Here is a 15195-nt window from a genome sequence, read left to right on the forward strand (position 1 = left end):
TGAGGGCACTTGGAACTTACAGAGAAAAACATATAAATGACAAATTCTTTCTCATTTTAGGAAAGATTCATCTGGAAGAGAAGCTGAGGGGGAAAACTTTAAATTGTCATATGTAGTAAATAAGTGGTTCTTGTTCTATACATGTTTATGTGTACCCTACACAAAGTGGGAAGCTTCTCCTGCTCCGGCACCCCTTTTTCCCCATAGCCTGCTGCCTCTCTTTTATGGGGGCAGAAATAGGGGGTAACAATCAGTACTTATCTGACATACCAAACACACATATACCAATCTGCCTATGTGTTTGTTGTCTGTCTCCTCGCACAATTCTAACTCAAATGTCAGCTTCAAGAGGACAGGGACGTGACGCATTCCCAGTACTCAGAACAGTGACAGACTCAAAGGAAGCATTTGTAGAAGGAAGGAACGAAGAAACGAAGGGAAGGAAGGAGGGAGGCGGCAGGAAAGAAAGCAAAAAAAGGTGAAATTAAATGAGTCTACTTAATCCAGTGGCGCCCAACCAGATTGGGAAATTAGAACTGAATTTGAATTCTTTCATCAGCTTGCTATGTTTACGACCTTGAACAAATGACTAGAATGTCTTCAGCTTCTAGTTTCTCATCTGTAGCATGGAGGGGATAATATCTATTTCCCATAGTTGTGAGAATAGCACGTCTAAAAATCCCTGAAATGTGTCTCATCTAGCGACTCCCAAGCAGTAAACCGTTAGTGAATAGAAGATGGGCATATGATGTTGCCAAATTGAATTTAAATAAATAAAATCAACTTAAATTTAAAAAAAAGACGAAGAAGAGCATGTGAAAAGAAGAAACTCAGGATTTTTTTTAACGAAAGAATGATGGCTAAGCTTTGCATTCTAAGAGAGGGGGAACCTTTGCCCATTTATTTTAGTGGGAGATGGAATTCGGGTTGGAAAATGTGAGCCCCTTCGGTTTAGAAACTGGGACACTGGGGCAGCCCGGGTGGCTCCGCGGTTTAGCACCGCCTTCAGCCCAGGGCATGATCCTGGGGTCCCAGGATGGAGTCCCACATCGGGCTACCTGCATGGAGCCTGCTTCTCTCTCTGCCTGTGTCTCTGCCTCTCTGTGTGTGTGTGTCTCATGAATAAGTAAATAAAATGTTAAAAAAAAAAGAGAGAGAGAAACTGGGAAGAAGAGAGTCAAAGAGAGAAGAAATGAGCCCATGGGTGCTCAGCTATGTTGTATGATGAAGTGCTGGGAAAGGCCAGCATGCTTCCTGGTGGGAACTCAGGAGAGGGTAGGGTCGGGTCTTGGGTGGGAGGGAGGGAGAGGAAAGGGGTGGCCTCTAGGGCAAGGAAGGGGAGGCAGTCCTTGCAGAGGAGGGCAGCCAGTGCCAGATTCCCTGCAGAGAAGACCACAGATTTCAGCTTTTGTGGGCCCTGGTGCCATCCTACCCGCCGCTAAAGTCGGCTGGGCTGCGTGCACCTGTCTTGTGTTCTGGCACCCTGGGGAATGCAGGTGGCAGCCAGGAAAGGAAGTGCCGCTTCCCTGGATCCCCCAGGTTTAGACCCCACGAAGCTGTGACCATCTATTCAAGGGACAGCAGACTCTCCATGAATACGGACTCAGGAGCAAGTGTGAGCAAGCCCTACTCTCCTGGGCCCTGGGAAGGCAGCCGAAGGAAACCTGCCGCTCTGCATATCCTGTTTTCTGGAGGGCACATATGAGAGGAGAGGGCTTCAAGTGACCCCAGCAGGGTCGGAGGAGGGGGAGGCAAGGGGGAGCACCTCACTTGTAAGATGTCATGGCTCTCCAGAATGCTCAGTAGTCTAGACAAATCATCTTTTCATGCGATAGGTTAGTAAGCCAGAAAAATGCAAAAGTATCCATGGTGAATGAATATCAAAGTTTTGAAAAAAGATTTTATTTATTTATTCATGAAAGACACAGAGGGAGAGGCAGAAACAAAGGTGGAGGAAGTAGCAGTTTCCCTGCAGCGAGCCCAACGCAGGACTCGATCCTAGGACCCCGGGATCACACCCTGAGCCAAAGGCAGATGCTCAACCACAGAGCCACACAGGCATCCCTCAATTTTTAAAAAAATCTTTTTAAAGATTTTATTTATTCATGAGAGACAGAGAGAGAAAGGAAGGCAAAGGCAGAGGGAGAGGCAGTCTCCCCACAGAGCAGGGAGCCTGATGTAGGACTCAATCCCAGGACCCCTGGATCATGACCTAAGCCAAAGGCACACCTTAACTGACGGAGCCCCACAGGCACCCTCGAATATCAAAATTTTAAGTAAAGAGAGGATCCTTTGGACTGATTTTTCCTTTTACCTCAGCCTCCAGTATGGCTCAGCATGGTCCTATTACTCATCTGACTTTACCTAAAATTCTGATATTTTGGTCTTTGTGGGTATTTTTACATTGATTTTGATGTTTTAAAATATTGTGTTAAAATAGTGCATTGGCATTTTCCAGAGAAACCAGACTAATAGAATATATATATATATATATATATATATAATATATAAATGAACACACATATATAAAACAATAGGATTTTTTAGTCACCAGCTCATGTGATTATGAAGGCTGGGATGTCGACCATCTGTCATTTGCAAACTAGAGACCCAGGAGTGCTGGAGGTGTGATCCAAGGCCTCAGAGCAGGAGATCCAAAGGTGCAGATTTTAGTCTGAGTCTGAAAGCTTGAGAGCCAGATGCACCCAGGTGAGAAGACTGATATCCCAGCTCAACAGTCAGGCAGAGAGCAAATCCAGCACTCCTGTACTTTTTGTTCTACACAGGTACTCCATGGTTGGTAGGTACCCCCCACCCCCACCCCTGGACGGGTTATCAGCTTCACTCAGTCCACCAACTCAATGCTAATCTCTTCCAGGCACACTCTCATAGACACATCCAGAAATAACTTACTCAGATATCTGGGCACCCAGGTGGACACATAAAATTAACTATCACAAACATTATTTATCTCAATTACTAAGCTTTTTTGGCACTTCCTAAGTTTTGCACTGAAGATCAGAGGGGCCCTGGACTACCTGAAGCCCAGCCCTGGCCAACAGATGCTGTGTTATCATATATGGGAATCTTACGTAGTCCAAAATCTTTTTTTAATAGATTTTATTTATTTATTTATTGATGAGAGACACACACAGAGAGGCAGAAACACAGGCAGAAGGAGAAGTAGGCTCCATGCAGGAAGCCCCATGTAGGACTTGATCCCCAGACCTGGGATCACACCCTGACCCAAAGGCAGAGGCTCAACCACTGAGCCACCCAGGTGTCCCAACACAGTCTAAAATCTTAAGAGACATTATTGAACACTGACTGAGTGTTGGGCATTGGGTTCAGCTCCAGGGTTTGAATAGTAGGCAAGACAGTAAGCCCCTGCCCTCGTGAAAATTACTGTTCAGCAAGAAAAACATACACCAACAATCAAGGTGATGGTTGTTATGGAGAAAGTACAAGAAGCACGGGCTTCCTACAGCAGGAAGCAAAGGGTCAGGGAAGTCCTCTCTGCATAAAGGATATTTCACGTCAGTCCTAAGAGATACACAGGAATTGTCTAGATTAAAGAAGAGGTAGAGAGCAGGTGAGTGGCACACAGGCAGAAAGAATAGCACACAGAGAAGCCTGGAAGCAAGGAAGCCTCTTGTTGGACAGACAGTGAAAGAGGGTCAGCACATGTGAAGCATGAAAACCATCTAGCTAGTTATAAAATAACTGCATCCTGGAGATGCATGGACACCATGGTGACTCTAGTTAGCCCTACTGTGTTGTATATTTGAAATTTGCTAAGAGAGCACATCTGAAAAAGTTCTCATCCCAAGGAGAAAAAACAAATGTAGTACTCAGTGCTGAAGGATGTCAACAAGATTTAGTGTGGGGATTGTTTCACAATACATATAAACATCAAATCATTATGTTGGACATCTGAAATTAATGTTATCTGTCAGTTATATCTCAAATATAGAGGAGGGGAGGACTCTGAAAGTCACCTTACGTGTTCAGAACTTCATCCACGGAACAATGAGAAATCCTGAAAGCGTTTTACGTCGAGAAGGGACAGCATAAGATTCATGCTTTGAGAAATCAAAATTTGGAGATGATACCAGAAGAGGGAGATATGTATATTGCGATGGTGCAGCCAAGAGGGAAGGCGCTCAGAACCGCAGTCATGGTAGCAGGGTTACAGAGAAGTAGAAAAATGTGAGACATTCATAGGCAAAATAATCAGGATTTGATGACTCTTTTAAAGGAGTAATGAGGTAGAAAAAGGCATCAACTATGATACCTCGATTTCTAGCTTGGGCAACCGAGTGGTTGACAGAGTCATTTCCTGGAGAGCGGGCACATTAATTAAGTAGCCCTAGCTGTATACACAATAGAAGTTGAGAACTGAAATGATTCTGTATGCTACTTACTGCATTTATGTACTCCCCAAAGACGAATCAGATCCTTTTAGACAAAGAAAGTTTGTTTAAAAATAGAAGTCAATTACATAAGTTGATTGTTATACCAGGTGATAAGGAATTACAAGTTGTCATTAATCATTTTGAAAAGAAAATAAGTGATATAAGATTTGGCAGTGGCGCATAATACAGTAACAGAACAACAATAGATGGATCTTGAAAGTGTGGAAGTTCATTTCCTTTTAATTCATCCAGTTTATGTGGCTGGGCTTATTCATACATTCTGTAAGCATAGGTTTTTGAGAGGCTTATCCTAGAAAAAAGGTCATAATTCTCAGTATTTATTTTGAAGGCGATTGGAATGATTTATTCCATAATATTGCAAATGGAGACAAAACGGCATTCTCTCTAGAGATCCTTGATATTTTCCAAATCTCGCTCAAGGATTCTCATTGTACCTTCAAAGAGGATCATGTTTATTATCTCTTATGTTGAAGGGGAGAAAAAGAACAAAGCCATTACGAAGAAAAACAAACACAATCTCACCTTGGGTTTTATGTATTTAAAAACATCTATAGCAGTACATTTGCTCCCAAATTACCCATAGGCAGAAAGATAGTACCAGTGGCAATAACACAGGTTTTCAATCTCCCCCACAATGATAGACAGAACAATTGAGACAGCAAAGCAAAAACCCATGGACAACATCTACAACAGAAATGACAGGGTACTCATTCCCATAAGCAGGAGGGGTCAAAGCACTAGCAGCATCAAGATGTGTCATGGCAAGTACAGGAGGAAGCAGGAGGACAAGGGACTTTCAAAGAACAGCTCAGGAATGGAATTACCAACAGCTAGCCAGCCACTCACAAAGGAAAGGGTCGACTGAGCACAGAGAGCTCTTCAGGCCAATCAGGCAAGAGCAACCAAAGCAAGGAAGGGGCATTACCAGCTCCAGACACCCCACAAACCCTCTGATTGCTCAGATCACAGTGCATTTAAAAGGATGATGGGATGAGCACTGGGTATTATACTCTATGTTGGCAAATTGAATTTAATTTTTTTTTAATGTTAAAAAAAAAAGAAGTCTTTGTAACTCGAAAAGCTAACATTCACCATGAAGTTGTAACAGGCATTAATATTTCTGCACCCAATACTTGACATCATTTTTATAAAGTGGAGACTATAGGAAATCCCCAGACTGAAAAGAAACTGGGGTGCATTGGATGCAAATGAAACAGACCAGGGACACTAAAGTCTGAGAGACAAAGAGAGAGAGAGAGAGAGAGAGAGAGAGAGAGAGAGAGAAGGCAGATCATGATGAGAGGGGGAGCAAAGATAACATATCTCAGAAAGGTAAGTCCAAGGAGCCAAACACACCACCATAACAATAGAAATTGGAGCCATAGGGCATGGAAGCAAGGAAAGATATCCAGGGCACTCTCCCCTCTACGAGCACAGAAAAACTACGAGCAATAACAATGGTTGTAGTTGAATCCATATGCTGTTTTTTTAAAGAAAAATAAAATATAATAATTGACAGAGAACACTATTCCTATAGACAGTGAAATCCAACAATAAAGATATGACCATAAAACAATAAAAACCTCAAAAAAAAAAACAATAAAAACCTCAACTCAAGAGCTCCAAATGAGTGAAGAGAATTTGAGAAATGTTAGGAGCTATGGAAGAATGCCATAAGACAGGAATAGAACATGAGATGATTGGATGAAAGAAAAAAGCTTGAAAAATGAGCTGAGAGAGTTTGAGAATCAAAAGCAAAGGGAAAAAATCATTTCAGAAAGGAACAAAAGTGCGGAGAACACAAGCTCAAATCTGCATCATAAGAAAAGAGAAAATAGAATGGACAGAAAATAAAAAACAGAAACAAAATAAAGAACAAGATTAAAAGTATTAGAAAGATTATTCAAGAAAATGTTGCCAATATAAAGAAGATCTGAATCTACATATTTAAAGGGCACAGAGGATCCTGAAAAATCAGCTCAGAATGGCCCAAAAATGAGACACATTTTAGCAAATCTATTGAACTCAAATAAAGTGGGGGAAAAAAAAACAACCCAAACATCTTTTAGACATCAAAGCAAAATGACCAAGCCCCTCATTAGAGACAGAATATAGACTGACATTAGACTTTTCAATAGCAACACTTTATGCCATAGGACAATGGAGTAACATTTATATTACAAGAGGTAAAAAAAAAAATGTGGGCAAGGATTTTGTATCCAGGAAAAGAGACATTCAACTTTAAAGCCATATAAAAATCCATGAATATGTAAGCAGTCAGGCAGTGCTGTTCTCATGTGCCCCTTCTGAGAAATCCACTAGAAATGACTCAGACAACCATTTGGTTGAAGAATTGGCATGATGTCTGGTTATGAACCCTGAATATGTATTTATGCATAAAACTAAGTGAGGGTCATAAGAAAGCCAGTATACAATATAGTTGTTATATGATACAGCACAACTATAAATAATTATAATTCAAATTTTTCTTTAAAAAGCAATCCCTATAAATCAAAGCAAAATGAAATGAAGAAACCTAATGGTTCATCCATTTGGTGGCATAGCACAGTAAGAGGAAGTACTTCAAGTGACTGAAATATGCCAATCTGGTGACACATCCCTAGCAATATGGACCCTGAAAAAGACAAAATAAATTTTGAACTATGTTTAGTAATAATATTGGCATTGCTGTTTGTAACTATTATATATTCTATAGGAAAAAAAAACAAATAATTCTGTGGATGTTCTTAGGAATGAACCAGGATTTTCAGCATAAGGAAAAATAAAAGATAAAATTGAAGAACTGTTAAAAGGCTATAATCTAAAATTTCAGTTGGAAGTGTAAATATGAACTAAGAGTATAATTTAAAAAACATATAAATATATGAGGCGCCTGGGTGGCTCTGACTCTTGATCTCAGGTCAGGTCTTGATCTCAGGATTGTGAGTTCAAGTCATGCTGAGCTCCATGCTGGGTGTGGAGCCTACTTAAAAAAAAAAAAAACAAACCCAACTGAACAAAAATATATACATATGCACATATATGTCAGAGAAACCAAGACTTCTTGGATAAATGACTGATTCCAGGTCTCAAGCAAAAAGTGTACAAGATGAGCCTAAAATGTCTTGTAATGCCAAAATAAGCCTAAAACATCACACCAAGAGAACTTAAGAGCCCAACTGAATATCTCTAACTAGCCCACAACAGGACAATTTGAGCATCAAATAAATATTAACTGCAATGAATTGAAACATGTCAGCCATGTTTAAGTCCATTAGTCACTAATGATTTATAAAAAAAAATCTCATTGGTCACATTTGGAAGATGCTAGGGAATCAATTTGTTATTTTGAAAACTGGCGAAGGTAAAATAAAGTCAGGCAGCTATCTTACCTTACATGCTTGAACTACACTTCAGGACAATAATTGATGAGGGAAACTTGGACAGCATTGTATCTAACAAATGAAGAAAGAGTGATAAAATTAGATTATCACCGCATTGGCAAACCTTAATGAGAGAATGCATGTAGATCTAGGCAATGATCGTTAATGATTGTTGATAACACAGAAGGCCAATCAGATAACAGGTACCTCCTGATGGAAATAAACATACTCATGAAATATTACAATCCAAAGCATGAATCTAAATAATGAAGCCTCTAGATCTCATGACCCAGTTTCCAGGAAGTGCGAGGAAGAGAAATAGGTTAAGCCATATACTACAGGAATGCAATTAGAAAAGTCCAGAATATGGGAAGTTTAACAGACAAGCATTTTGGTTTCCTTAAATCAATTGTAATGAAAAACTAAAGGAGGAGAAAGGAGGAATCTATAGATAAAACAAAACAAAAGATAAAGCAGTAGCAACGACGACAAGATAAATCAATGGATTGCAATGTTTGGATGTTATTTCATATAATCAATTGTAAAAAAAAAACAATTATGAATCAGACAGATTTGAACACTAATTGAATAGTTGATAACATCAGGAAATTATTGTTCACGTTTTTGGGCTTAAGAGTTCTGGTTGTATTTTTAAAGGGTCCTTATACTTAGGGATGCATATTAACATATTTTGGGATCAAAGGAGAAGAACAGTATCATAACATTTGCTTCAATAAAACATGAACTCGCCTCAAAATAATCTAGTAAGGGAGAGAAGTATTCAGAGGCCAATATTGGCCTTGAGTTCAAACTGAGTGATAAAACCTGGGGATTTTTATACTGTTTTCTATCCTTTTGCATATGCCTAAAATTTTCCATCATGAAGAGTTTTAAAAACACTCGTGGTCATTTTTGGGTTTTGTTTGTACATTCCAAGCGGATCCCAAGCAGTCCATCTACAATGAGCATGTTAGATTAACTTTCCAGGGTATCAAGCCATTTGAAAATGGACTGAAAGTCGAAGGCTAAATCGTACTACAAGTGTGACCCACTTCCCCTGATGTGGGCGCCTGTCATTTGTCAATGAATTTTAATAGACACTAGGTGGCATAGTGATTGCTTCATACTAAGCAGGCAAAAGGAAAACGGGTTACGCTGACATGCAAAATGCCATCTCTGGCGTGGTGGCATCACTTTTTGAAATTATCCCGCCTCTTAGTACATGAAAATATCTTTTTTCACTTTAAAATGATGATTCCGCCTCTGCATTACAAGTTCCCCTAAATGTAATTTATCAAATCTTCTACTTTCCTAGTCATTTTCATTCTTGCATTTTCCCCCCATCTTTCAGTTTATTTTAACACGGCAGAGCCCTGTGGAAGAAGCTGGAATCGAAGTTTACATAGTTAAGTAGGAGGAAGAGTGTTACATTCTTCAAACTGGATTGACACCAAGTGTTCCATATGCTGTAAAAATTAATATGAAGTAGGCTTGAGCCTCTTCTCTAATATCTGCACATTGCTTCTAGCTTCTCATTCACCTGTCATTAATTGGTCCCCAATCTTGTTTTAGCTATCTTGAGGTTCCTGTCAGATGGTTTTTTCCTTTTTTTAAAAAAAAGAAAGGTTTTATTTATTTATTTGAGAGAGAGCATGTGTGAGAGGGAGAGAGCATGAGCAGGGCGAAGGGGTAGAGGGAGAAGCAGACTCCCCAAGGAGCAGGGAGCCTGCCATGGGACTAGATGCCAGGACCCTGAGATCATGACACCAGCCAAAGGCAGACACTTAACCACCTGAGCCATCCAGGCACCCCTGATTTTTTTTCTTAACCCAAATAATGTATATTCTATTTTTACAGTGCATGGCCAATTTTGGGAATCACTAAAGTTTTAATTAATGGATTATGATTCAAGTATGCAGCTTCAAAATCCATTCTTTTGGACAGGAAATAAACAACACCCAGTGGGATAGTAGAAAGAACAGTGAGTGGATTTAAATGTCTGGAGATCCGCAGTGTCACATGACATTGGTCCACTCAGTTCATTTCTCTGTGTACCAGTTTACCTCAATTCAATCTTTTATCGAATGGCCAATTCTGCACCTACTAAGTGACTGGCTTCCTGCTAAAGCAGGGAATATGGTGGTAAATGCAATGTCACATCCCCATGATGGTGTTTGGATTGAGGCCAGAAAGATGTTTTAGAGGAGTGAAGAGTAGGGGACAGGAGTGTTTGAGCAAAGCAACAAATTCAGTGGTGCTGAGAGGAGGGACCTGTGTAAGATGGACAGGCATGATTTGGAATGAAGGAAGAAGGTAAAATAGAGAGGTAGGATGCCTGGATGGCTCAGTGGTTGAGTGTCTGCCTTCAGCTCAGGTAGTGATCCTGGAGTCCTGGGATCGAATCTCCCATCATCAGGGTCCTGGTGGGAAGCTTGCTTCTCCTTCTGCCTATGTTTCTCTCTCTCTCTCTCTCTCTCTCTCTCTCTCTCTCTCTCTCTGTGTGTGTCTTTCATGAATAAATAAATACAATCTTAAAAAAAAAGAAAATAGAGAAGCATACCCGCTAAATGCAAGGATTGAACAAAACCACCCATTGGATCCTTCCAGTTCTCAATGCTTATATAATTGGGTAAGGTTGAATCAGAGAACCTTGGCTTTACCATGTATTATAACCATGATTATATGCAAATTCTTAGTGTCTCTAAGCCTCAGGATCCTAATCCATAGAATAGTGAGTAGACCTCCCTCAAGATGGTTATGGGGCTCAAATAAGGTTAGATGAAAGCCCATGCAGGTATACACGAAGCATTGTGCATAGAAATGGTAACGATTATTAGCTTATACTTTGTGCTTCTCAAAGAAGCTCCTGCATCTTCTGATTGTATTCCAACAAAATCCCTCCTGAGAGAGATTTATGAGATTTCTGGTGGAATACTATTTCCATTTTACAAATGAGAAAACATGAAGTCAAAGACGTGGCATCAGAAGTGAACGGAAGAACCCAGTCTCCTGGCTTCCTATTCAGCCTGCCCCTTTCTCCCCCATCACACAATACCCTTCAGACTATTTCAGTTTCCTTTTGAACAAATAAGAAATCTTAACGCAGCCTGGGGACTTGTATGGATTTGTTCTTCTCAGAGCTTCAGATTTCAGGTTTTCCCGTGTTGTTGTTGTTTTCCCCTATTATTTCAATAGATCCATCTTACACAGAGGCTGTTTCTCTCATGCTAAGCCTCCTTTTTGGAGTATTAAGGTTATGAATGTCCTGTCAGTCAATGACCTGTTAGAATGAAGACCAGCAAGTGTTTTTAATCATTTTTATGTGCACTCTCATCTCTTCTCTGTCATTCTTCCATTACTTGGGATTTGTGAGCGAAAGCTTTCTTTATAAGCTATCTTTCAAGAAATCAGGAAGGCTTCCACCGGAAATTGCCTCAATTGGATGACATACTTCAAATAGAAAGTCACACTATTTTACACTGTGAGCTCATCTTCTCTTGACAGTTCAGTAGAAGTAGAATCATTCCTACAGTAGTTTTTACTCAAATTGCAGATAATCAGGACAAACTAAAAGCTACCATGATGGTATGTTCTGGGGAGTGAAAAAAAGGAGAGAGTTGGGCACTGAGGAACATATTACAACAGCCTTTTGACTTCTCACCTCTCTACTATTTAAAAGTGATTAAATGGAAGTTCCTCTTTTACCTGCTGTACAATTGGGTATGTGGGTGTGACTTAACCTAGTTCTTCCTCCAGGCAAGTTTTTTAGTGGATCCAGGAAGAGGAACCAGACATTTCCTTCCTCATAGGAACTGGAGGGAATATTCAACTGATTGGTTTCCATAACTCTATCGAAGAAATATTTTTCTGCTGTTCACCTGAAATTTGCTTGGATGGTAAATTTGTAGTTCAGCTGAAAAAAGTCTCCTAAATATTAGATATCCATTTTGAGTGTGTTGACAAGTATGATAAGTTAGTTTGACTGACATAGTTGCTCTTGTTTCTCTGTATCAAACTTCTCCTCACCTTTATAAAACTTGTCCTGGTTCTTCCCACCCCAGTCACATGGGAACTTGCATAGACTCGCACCGCCATGCATCCCATAGCTATCTGTACCTCCCTGGGGTTGTGGTTGTTTGCATTCTGGTCACAGCTCTTTCTAGACTACATGCTTTCCCGAGTTAAGCGTTTGTTACCTTTGCCTCCCTGCAGTACGTACTGCGGCTCCCTGAACATAGTAGGTAGGAATCTAGGAAGTGCATGTAGAAACGAATTCTCCTACCTCAAACCTAAAGTACTTTATGTGCCAGAAAGCTGCTTCTTGGGGTGGGGTGGGGGGGATGCATTCCTTTGAAGGCTTTGGGAAAAAGATATTAACTATGATATAGTATACTTCAAATTATGGATCTTAGACTCCTCAGCTTTTAATATAAACCATAAATTTAGGCATCAAATAGTTCTTGCTACAAAAGCAGAGCTCTAAGGAAGGTTTTGGTTGTATGCTGATGATTAGGGTTGCTTTTATGATGGGAGAAATCTGTCTATCAAGAAACTCAGAGTGCTGTGTGCTGCATAATCATTATCACTCAGTACAGGGCTGTCAAAGGTCTTATTTTAAGAGTGTTTCTCTGCAAATTATCCCTGGCCATTTGCCTTGAGTAGCTATATTTCAAAAATAAAATCTTTACTGAAAAAAGTAAAGACAAAAGGGAAAAGAAATGGATACTGATGAAAGATGCCTCACTGGCAAAGATTCACAGACTAGGCACAGTGACACAGCTTGGTTTTGTAGGAATCTTATCTTTCCGTGGATGTTGGAATAATTTCTACTATAAAGTCAATTTTGCAGGTAAGATACTGTCATCAGTTGAGTTCTGTGCTACAAGCCAACCGAGGAACCAGCATGGCCATTAATTACTTAGACATAACTAAATATACACATGATAAAAGAGCTACAAACTCACATGAAATGCATACTAAAATGGTTAAAAACTTGTGATTTGTGTAATATGTATATAGTCTTTCTGTGGGGTATGCAATGAGAATGATACCACTCCTTGTGTCTCTTGACCTCTCACCATACCCTGAAATGCACCAGCCATGACAGACAGATTCATTCTTTTTCTATTGCCTTATTTTGTACTTCATTTGCCACATTATCCTTCTGCTGTTTGAATCACAGTGCTGCCTCACTCTTCTCATTGGAGAATTTCTCATCAAAATCTATACAAATGTGCTCCTTCTATTACTAAAACCAAAATAAAATGACTAATTTCACTTGACTTCTATGTGATAACTACCTTCCAATCCACATGACCGCCAGTTGTCCTGTTTCTCCTTCGGAAATGACATCGGTGATATGGATCATGTCCCATGGATGATATGAAGTTCATAGCATTTTGAGTTTCCTTTTCCTTTGGCTTCCTGGATGCTCAGAGTCAAATCTGTAGCCCCAGTTAGTCAACTCAGAAAGCCTTGTTCTTCTCATTGCTCCATAACATTTTCCAGCTTGTCTTATCTTGATAGTGTGCCTATATTTTCTCTGGCTTTGATTTTTTTTTATCACTCTCACATTTTATATTGCTTTTAAACCATATCAAAATCTTTATATGGTAAACAAGTATACAGACACATAAATAATTATTTCCATTACAGAATGCAGTTGAGAGAGTCAGTCTTTTTTTGGTGGGGGGAGAGGATGACAAAGACCGAAGATTAATGTCTCTTTAGAAAATTATATCCAAAGGACCTTGTGGTGCAACGGCAGCATGTCTGATGCCAGGAAATTACTTCTGAGATAAAATAACATCATGCCTAATAATTATCCTCTAATTGTTTGCCTCTGTTCTTACAAAATTCTAATCCATCTATCATCTTGAAATTAATTATCTCTCTTAAGCACAGATTGGATCATATCGCTTTCCTGCTCATACCCTAGATGGCACTATCTACAGAAAAAAGTTCAAGTTCTTCACAAGATGCTACCATCTTACCTATCGAGCCTTTTCTCCCTGCCCACCTCCAATGTACCCTGCACTCAAGCAAATTTATAGAATGTATTTCTTTTTTTTGCATGTTTATTTGTTGCTTTATTAGGTAACAAAATATGTTCACAGTATATTATAGTTGTACAATGTATTTTTTCATAAGCATTTTATTCTATAAAAAACTGATTTTGTTATTTTCTTAATAACATCAAAAATTCTAGTTTCAAAAAAAAAATTCTAGTTTCACCACTTATTCCCAAGTTCAGCTCAAGAACTGCATCTTTTGGGGCACCTGAGTGGCTCAGCTGGTTAAAGCTCTGCCTTCAGATCAGGTCATGATCCCAGGGTCCTGGGATCAAATCCTGGGATCGAGTCCTGGGATTGAAGGCTGGGACTGAGCTCCCTACTCAATGGAGAGCTTGCCTCTCTCTCTCTTTCTCTGCCTTTCTCCCACTTGTGCTCTCTCTCTCTCTGTGTTAAATAAATAAATACAATCTTTTAAAAAAAAACGACATCTTTTAGCTCAAAGTTATCTCCTGTGTTTAATGTTTACTTTCTAGCATATTTGGAGGCAATACACCTTAATGATGGAGGGGTTTGACTTTGGAGTCAACTGAGCCACCATACTGTGGGGTTAGGTGTTTGGTGGGGAGCCCCAGCTGAGGTCCTAGCCAATAGTCAGAATCAATTGCTTGACATGCAAGCAAAGATACCATCAGATGATTCCAGCTATCAACTGTCAACCACTGCCTGCTCATTGAGTCCCAACTGAGGACCCAACCATCATGCAGCAGAGGCAAGCCATTTGTGTTGGCTCTGTCCAACTTCTTGAGCCATGGGATACCTGAGCATGATGAAATGGTTGTTTTAGGTTGCTCATTTTGGATGCAATTTACTAGACAGAAATAATAACTAGGACAGGTATTTGATACTTAGAAGCAGAGTGCTATTGTATCAAAAACCTAAAGCATGAGATATTGACTTTAAGATCACTGTCTGGCTGTAGCTCAGTCTTAAGGAGACAGTTAATGGGAACCTGATAAGCTTAGAGGAGGCTGTTGGTAAGGATTTGAAGTAAAGCAAGGAAAATGTTCCAAGAAGCTAGGAGGAAGTGAAATCTTACTACCTAGTGGTGGAAAGTCTGGCCAGACTATCCTATGTGGTAATATGAAGAATTGGAAATACACCTATGGAATTTGATGATCTAGCTAAGCAGATTTCCATGCAGAGTATTTAAAAAGCTACCTGGCTTCCTTTTGCTGCCTGTGAAAAAAATGCAAGTGAGATGAGCTAAAAGGCAAACTGTTTAGTGTTCAAGCAAAATTTTGAGGAAACACACAGGAACCAGACATTGCTGAGCTCAAAAGTAAAACTGTTTCACGTTCCTGG

General features: G+C 39.8%; 1 protein-coding gene across 2 annotated transcripts in view; it reads right to left on the reverse strand.

Moving 5' to 3' along the window:
- The window catches only part of ST8SIA6 (ST8 alpha-N-acetyl-neuraminide alpha-2,8-sialyltransferase 6), a 238396-nt gene that overhangs the window by 172195 nt on the left and 51006 nt on the right, over nucleotides 1-15195 (reverse strand). For both annotated transcript variants that reach the window (XM_055331033.1, XM_055331032.1), the window contains exon 3: nucleotides 7829-7891. The gene's annotated coding sequence lies outside the window, so the exon portion shown is untranslated. The remainder of the gene's footprint in view (nucleotides 1-7828; nucleotides 7892-15195) is intronic.

The sequence above is a fragment of the Nyctereutes procyonoides genome, unplaced genomic scaffold, assembly GCF_905146905.1.
Source record: "Nyctereutes procyonoides isolate TBG_1078 unplaced genomic scaffold, NYPRO_anot_genome, whole genome shotgun sequence".
In the NCBI taxonomy this organism is placed as follows: domain Eukaryota; kingdom Metazoa; phylum Chordata; class Mammalia; order Carnivora; family Canidae; genus Nyctereutes; species Nyctereutes procyonoides.